The sequence below is a fragment of the Rhincodon typus genome, chromosome 3 (assembly GCF_021869965.1).
Source record: "Rhincodon typus isolate 14 chromosome 3, sRhiTyp1.1, whole genome shotgun sequence".
Taxonomy (NCBI): domain Eukaryota; kingdom Metazoa; phylum Chordata; class Chondrichthyes; order Orectolobiformes; family Rhincodontidae; genus Rhincodon; species Rhincodon typus.
Window position 1 is genome coordinate 50,890,138 of NC_063334.1, and position 8,900 is coordinate 50,899,037.

Genomic DNA, 8,900 nt, shown 5'->3' on the forward strand with positions numbered 1-8,900 from the left:
TCTGTACCAGAGCTTAGTCTTTCCTTGAGTTGATGAATTATTACAGAAAATTCATAAGTAACCTGGCCTTCATCCTGGCAGCACTGCATCTGCTATTGAAGAAGTGTCAGCCTTGGAAATGGTCCTGTAGCCAAGATGTAGCCTTTAGGGAAGTGAGAAGCAGTGTCTCAGGTGTTGGCACACCATGATCCCAAGAGAGATGCAGTGTGACATGCCTGTCCATACGGTATTGGGGTAGTGTTGACTCTCTGGTGGTCCAATGGTGAGGAATGCCCAATAGCGTAATCTTCCCAGACTTTGGATGATGCTGAACAAAGATACACCCAGATAGAGAAGGAAGGTTTGGTGGTCATCTTTGATGTGAGAAAGTTCCACCAATACCTTTACATACATAAATTTGTGATAGTAACAGACATCAAGTCCCTGCTAGGTCTACTTAAAGAGGGCAGGGCTGTGCCACCTGTAGCTTCAGGGCTCTTATTCTGACCGTGTACAATTGCAAGTCGGAAAATTGAACGGGAGGCCAAGTGGCAAATACGGATGCCTTGAGCCGCCTCCCACTGGCAAATACACCACAGTAGTGCTGCACTAGAAGAGCCTGTTCTGGTTTTAAACTTTCTTGATACCCTTCCGAACGCCACTGACAATATCAGACTGTGGACACAAAAGGATCCAGTCCTGGCAAAATGAAAACAGCTGGAGGTGATGGGAGAAACAAAGAGGTCGTCACAACCAGAACTGAAACCTTTTTGGACCCGGCAAGGCGAGATTACCATAGAGGACAGCATATGATTATGGCGAGCAAAAGTGGTTATCTTGAGCAAAGGTCACTGCCAGATACTGGCTGAACTCCACAAGGGTCATCCAGGGGTTTCCAAAATGAAAATGTTGGCAAGAAGTTATGTCTGCTGGCCAGGATTAGATGCCAAAATAGCTGCATTGGTTGGGCAATGCCCAGAGTGCCATAAGGAACAAAAATTCCCGCCATCAGCTGCCCACATTCACGGGAATGGCTGGATACTGGATTTGATTACATGCCGACTATGACAGTCCTTTTATGGGGTCTACGTTTTAGTCATTGCGGATGATCATTTAAAGTGGTTGAATGTGCATGGTGTTCATTTGGCAAACATGGGGACGACGATAGAAAAATTGCGAGCATCTCTTGCAATACACAGACTCCCAGAGGTTTTGGTCACAGACAATGAGCCATTATTTACCAGCAGGAAATTCAAGTATTTTGCTATGTAAGGACAGCTCCATACCATCCATCGTCCAAAGAGCTGGCAGAAATACAGTCCAACATTTGAAGGCAAACTTAAAGAAACAGGCTATAGCTTGACTCAATACCAAACTGTCCTGGTTCCTGTTTGATTATCGGACCACCCCTCATGCAACTACAGGGACATCTCCAGCAGAGTTGCATCAGATTAAATCTGATCTTCCTGGACCTCGGGGGAGGGGATAATGACATCAGGAATGCCAATGTTGGACACAAGACTCTTCTAAGTGAGAGAGGCAGTTAACCTCAGGGGTCGAAGTTTGGTGTTGAAACCACAGGAATGGCCCTACAAGGGTAAGGGGCATAGTCAATGCAATGTCATGTCCTGTGATGTACAAAGTTCAGATAGGTGAGGCCGCCCTGACAAGCACGTGGACTACATGAAAGCTGCAATGTCACAATCACCGCAGGAGGAAAACATACCCGGTCCCTCAGAACATCCAGCAAGGCTCTCAGAACCCGTCGGTTCTGACCCTCTGGTTAGCATTGAAGAAACCTCTGAGGATGAGATGGATATGGCAGATGTTGCAGCCTCAACGCCATTACCACCTGAAGAAGATGATGAATTTCAGCCGAGACGCTGCAGATACAAAAGGCGGGCTCTGGTCCAGCACACACTGCCAGTATCTAAGGTAGAGTTGGAGTAACCAGACATGGTGCAAAAATGCCCTAGGAGATGCTACAGGCAAAAGAACAGGTCTACGTACCATGACTTAGACGGGGAGGGATGTAGTGATTAGAACAAGGTCAGCCAGATGGATCTCAAAGAATATGAGTTCCCTGACTGGGACTGTTAACCTGGTCCAATCAGGGAGTCCTGGATGACAGATATAAACAAGAGTGTCAGGGGTTCTGCCCAGTCTAAGAGCCAGCTCTGAGCTAGCTGGGTCAGTGTCGTGTACTTTGCACATATAAATAAAGGGTGATTTGGTAAAGGGATACCAGCCTCCATGAAGTTATTTCAGTAACAGTTTTATTTATGTAACTTTTCTTGATAATTTTTTAATGTCTTTTTTTGATAACTTTTTAAATGTAATGGGTTTTAACATATTGGGTGTGTAAGAAGTTAGTTGAACGGAAGAGGGCAGCAAAATGTGATGCTGATTGGTTGACATGGGGAAGATTTGCATCAGTGCATTCACTGCTTCCAGAAGGTGGTTTGTGGAGGGGTGTTGTCAAGTGACAGTAAGTGTCCTGGGTAGCGGGATGAATCCAGTAAGCAGGACACCAACAACATCAATAAGGACATCACCATGAAACTACTAGATTTGCGCCTCACAACCCACTTCATCTTCAATGACAACACATATAAACAAATCAACGGAACACCAGTGGGATCCCCAATATCAGGACTGATTGCAGAAGCAGTAATGCAAAGGTTAGAACGGACAGTGCTCCCCACTATACAACCTAAACTTTGGGTCCGATATGTAGATGACATCTTTGTGATTATTAAAGCGCAAAACTAGAAGAAACCCACCGACACATAAACAACAAAATTTATGAAAGAAGAAGAGAACAACAACCGACTACCTTTCCTGGACATAATGGTAGAACGCAAAAACAATGGGGAACTCCAGACTGGCGTGTATAGAAAGACCACACATACGGACCAGATACTCAATTACACTAGCAACCACCTGAACACCCATAAACAGAGCTGCATCAGGACACTATTTAAATGAGCCACAGCACATTGTAGCAACCCAGAACTAAGCAAAGCAGAACAGGAGCACCTATATGGAGTCTTCAAAAGGAATGGATACCCGAAAAGCACAATCCACCGTTACCTCCGAGACAGACCACAACAGGAAGACACAACAAGACCAGACTCACTTATCACCCTGCCATACATCAAGAACATTTCAGAGATGACCACAAGACCACTCAGACCCCTAGGTATCAGAGTAGCCCACAAACCGATAACTACCGACTAACATAAAGGATCCCATACCCAAAACCAGCAAAACCGGTGTAATATACAAATACCATGCAAGGACTGTGAGAAACACTACGCAGGCCAAACTGGAAGAAAATTGACAATATGGATACATGAGCATCAACTAGCCACCAAGAGAGACGACCAAGTTTCACTTTAAAAAACCCAAAAGAACTGCAGATGTTGTAAATCAGGAACAAAAACAAAGTTGCTGGAAAAGCTCAGCAGGTCTGGCAGCATCTGTGAAGGAAAAAATAGTTAACATTTCAGGTCCGGTTCTGAGGAAGGGTCACCAGACCCGAAATGTTTTTTATTACCAATTCTCACTTGTCTCACTACACATGGACAACAAGGGACACAAATTTGACTGGGACAACACATATATAATTGCACAAACCAAACAGAGACACACCAGGGAATTCCTGGAGGTCTGGTATTCCAACCAGAACTCCATCAACAAACACATTGAATTAGACCCTGTGTACAAACCACCGAGAAACAGAACTGGAAGTAATACCAACCACCCTAGCTAACCTAGGCATATAAATAACAAGCGGGACAGAACACCAACGCTTCACCGGAGGCGCACTGATGATGTTAGCTAGCAGGGTGACAAAATGTTTGCAACCAAACACGCTGCTGGCTCAGCGAGCATGTCTACAACCTCATATTCTATCCATTTGGCCACTTCACAATATCTTTTAATTGTGCTTTCTTTAAATGTCTACTTCAATTGGCATGAAATCATTTGACCTTTGGTACTAAATATCTGGGTTACTTCTGCCTCGTGCAAAATATTATTTTTATTTCCCAATGGATTATGCACTGTGTATGATTTGGCCTACAACATGGATTTTTCTGTATCAATGGAAAGTACACTACAGTATAGAAAATTTTGCTCTATGTAAAAACAAATTATATATTTATGACTTAAAAATACTGAACATGTACGTATATAAGCCATCAATACCTCAAAATTAAATTGGAGATATTGAGGGAGCATCTCTAGACATGGCTGGATACAACTTCTGCCTCCCCATGGATGCAACCATAGGCACATTAAAATGTCAATATCAAGCATATTTGGCACTTGCACCATTGGTGGTACAACAGCTCAAACAAGGTAAGCAAAGAAGTCCCCTCCAATGACATGCTGTTGCATAGGTTACCTGCTGTTAATCTTTAAATGTGGAAGATGATGGCTTGTGCTAATGGTGGTCAAGTCTGTTAAGTATTGTCTAGTATGGCTCAGGCATCCCATCAGGCATGGAAGTCTATGCTGCCAACAAAGCCACTGGATTAGAATGTGCACAATTTTGTGGCCTCTAGTTATAAAGGGCCTCTTCTCAGTTGTTAACTATTCATTTTAATACCTGTTTTACTAAAATTTACTTCAGAGAACCAGCTATTTAAATTATAACTATTTTCCTTTTTGAGGCCAGCAGCAAACACAATAGATTTGAGCTTTATAAGGATTCAACAGAGCCACAATGAACAAGGTGAAAATGCTGGTTAATATATGATATATATTTTCCATGTGCAATAAGCTAAAACATCCCTGACACAATATCTGCAGGAAACTTTGATGGACAGGAAAAGCACTCAGTACTGAATATGACTGAGTTCTATTCCAATTATTTCCCTGTTCAGCTCAGACTTCAAATGAAATTTAAACCACCAGTACTAAACTAATAACATTTTCATATGACATCATTTTCCTATATTTAAGCAAATAGTGGGGATGTGCATGTTGGATGGCAATTAACACTTGTGGCCCAGGCAATTTCACCTACTGCGTGCCAGCTCATTAAGAGCTGTCAGGCAGCAGGTAGGCAGTTTTCTTGACCCAGCACGGGCCTCAATACTGTTATCTTGGGTCACCAGATTGTTTCAGAGTACGGCAGCATCTCGGTCCCAAAAATGCCAACACCTAAGGGAATTCAGTAACAAAAAGATGTGTTCTTTATCTTCTTATCGTGGAGTGGGGCTTGTGGTGAGAGGGATTTCAAGCAGGTCAGAAGCAAGGGCAGAAGGATGGCCCTTGCCCCCTATCCATGCTTCTTTTTATCTCAGAAAGTTAAACGAATGCTCCCCATCCCAAGCCTACAGACAGGTCACCCAGGTTTCCCATTTTGGAAACTAAGCACCTTTCTTGCTGGTGGGAAGGAGTTAATCCAGGAGGTGATGCATTATGCCTTTAAATGGCCTTTAATTAACCAGTTTAATTGGTGGTAGGTCAACAAAATCCCTAATGGACCTTCTCACCCAGAACTTAATTGATGAAGTGACGAGAAGGGGTGATAACTCTCCAGGATTATCCAGGGTTACCAGGGAGGAGTAAATTCATTCCATAGTCTTGGTCTTTTCGTCAAAAGTCTTTCACTATCAGTCCATAATGAAAATATTTTATTAAATTTGAGTCTTTCAGAGGTCCTCACTACCTTAATTGTTCACAGTTAGATGACTGAATTACTGAAGAATATGACTCCATATCCCTTTCCCATTAATGCTCAAGCTGGTAAACTAGAAAATAAAAAGGTATAATTCAAATTCAAATATATTTCTCCAACCACATCAATGACAGGAAATGTTCATACACAATGATATTTGGCAGTAACACACTCATTGTTTTCCCAAAAGATGTCTATACAACTGCAGTGTGTGCTGATTTTTTAAAATAAACAAAGCCTAAATTTACTCATTCAACCATTAAAGACAATAGCTGCCAACCACAGAATAGGCCAAAAGCCACAAATAATTATATCATGTTAACTTACATTCTTTGAAAATTGTTGACATTACCAAAATGAATCTGAGGTCTGTTGCTATACTTTCAGAAATCAAATCTACCATATCAGGCCCTCACAATGCACATTTCCAGAATCCAAAACCACTCAGTATACAAAAGAAATGAAACTGATGGACCATCCAAGCCAGCACAGTCCTCTTCACTAACGTCTGGGGGCTTGTGTCAAGTTAGAAGAGCTATCCCACAGACTAGTCAAGTGTAAGCCTGACATAGTCATACTTATGGAATCATACCTAATAAACAATCTCCCAAACATGCCATTACTTTCACTGGGTATGTCCTGTCCCACTATCAAGACAAACCTACCAGAGGTTGAAGCATAGTGGTGTACAGATGGGAAGGAGTTGCCTTAATTTTCCTCAATTTTAATGCTGAATTCCATGAAGTGTCAAGGTATCAGGTCAAATATGGTCAAGGAAACCAGATGATTACCACCTCTTGCACCCTCTTGACTGATGATTCAGTATTCCGCCATGTTGAACATTACTTGGAGAAAGCACTGTTGATGGCAAGGGAGTGGAATGTATTCTGGGTGGAGGATTTCAATATCCATTACAGAGTGAGGCCAGCAGCACCACCACTGACCAAATCTTAATGGACATAGCTGCTAGACCAGGTCTATTGCAGTTGGCAAGGGAACCAACAAGAGGAAAAGCCTATATGACTTTGTCTTCACCAAACCACCTGTCCCAGCTGCATCTATCCATGATAGTATCAGTAGGAGTGACTACTGCGCAGTCTTTGTGACGGCAAAGTCCCACTTTCATACTGAAGAGACTGTCATTGTGTTATGTGGTATTGCCATCATGTTAAAAAGGACAGATTTTGAAAGGATGCAACTCAAAGCTGGGAATCCATGAGATACTGTGAAGCATCAACAGCAAAATTGTATTCAACTACTGTCTACAACCTCATGGCCAACATATTGCCAACTCTACCATTACTATTAAACCAGAACTACCCTGATTCAATGAAGAGTGGAAGAAGACACGCTGGGAGCAGCACTGGGCATACCTAAATATAAGGTGTCATACTGGCAAAGATACAACACATGGGCAAACTGATGGAAGGAGTTGTCAAAAGTGCTGTTAAGTGACAGTTGCTCAGTGTTACGGAGAAGGGGAGGTTAAATGAAAGAGAATCCCTGATTTTCGCTTTATAAGTAATAAGTAACAATTTACTTATTTAACCCTAACAGTGAAGAAATTAACAGAACTACTAACAAACCAAACAATTCCCGCCAACTCCTAATGATTCCCTAACGGATCAAAATTCTACTGGTATGCTATTCCAATAAACACAAGTCCCACGGATATGACCCAACTAGTAAGAAAAAAAATAACAACTTAGTCTCTCAAAGTCCACACAGACTGTGTCATCTGGAATGCTCTGCCTTCTCCACTGTCTCTCCAGTCATAAACACCTTTCTTCTGCTGTTCTCAAGTCATGAAAGCCTTTCTTCCACTGATCCTGCTGTCAGGGATGTTTTCTTTATGAAGACCCTTAGCTAGAAGTGCCATGGTACCTTTTACGGATAAGATGGTGGTTTCTTAGAGAGCTTAGTGATTTCTTGTGAGAGCTAGCTCCTTATTTCTCAGATGATGATTCACTCTCACACCAATTTTCAAAAACCCTCTCCTTATGTACCTTGGATGACACATTAACTTTCTTACAATAGCATTGGTCCGAGGTTGTCAAAACCATCAGATTTAAATTCAGAGATAGTAGGAACCGCAGATGCTGGAGAATCCGAGACAACAAGGTGCAGAGCTGGATGAACACAGCAGGCCAAGCAGCATCATAGGAGCAGAAAGGCTGACGTTTCGGGCCTAGACCCTTCATCAGAAATGGGGGAGGGGAAGGGGGTTCTGAAATAAATAGGGAGAGAGTGGGAGGCGGATAGAAGAGGGATAGAGGAGAGGATAGGTAGAGAGGAAACAAACAGGTCGAAGAGGCGGGGATGGAGCCAGTAAAGGTGAGTGTAGATGGGGAGTTAGGGAGGGGATAGGTCAGTCCAGGGAGGACGGACAGGTCAAGGGGGCGGGATGAGGTTAGTAGGTAGGAGATGGGGGTGCAGCTTTAGGTGGGAGGAGGGGATAAGTGGGAGGAAGAACAGGTTAGGGAGGCGGGGACGAGCTGGACTGGTTTTGGGATGGGGTAGGGGGAGGGGAGATTTTGAAGCTTGTGAAATCCACATTGGCTTTCAATTGCTAAGTGCTTGGTTTAAATTAATTGGCTGATTCCAGCTCATTGCCAAAACACCAAAACAAGTCTAAGATTTCCAATCATACAGCCAATTGATACGTTTCCATTTTAGAACTGATTGTACATCTTCAGCTACATACAGACACTTTTTTTTCTGTATACGTCTCTAAGCTTAGAAGAGCACTTTATCTCTTAAATGAACCACGCACTGTTCTCCCTTATCATGTCTTTACAAACAAATTCTAGCTTCTTCCCTTCCAATTCAGAATTACTCTACACAACTTCGTAACAGTCAGTGACAATGTGCTCACTATTGCTCAGACTGAGATCCCCCAGGGACGCTCAGTTCCTGACCTCATTAAAGCCTGAGTTCAAAAGTGGACAAATGAGTTGAACTCCAATAGTGAGTCACAGTGATTACCCTTGACATCAAGGTAGCATTTGACCAAGTGGAGCCAAGGACCTTGAGCAAAACTGGAGTCAATTGGAATCAAGGGTGAAACTCTCTGCTGGCCGGAATATGCCTAGAACAACGGATGATGATTGTGGTTGTTAAAAGTGAATCATCTTAGTATCTCAGTTCCAGGACATCACTGCAGGAGTTCCTCAGGTTGGTGGTCTAAGTCCAACCATTTTCAGCTGTTTCATTAATGACCTTTTCTCCA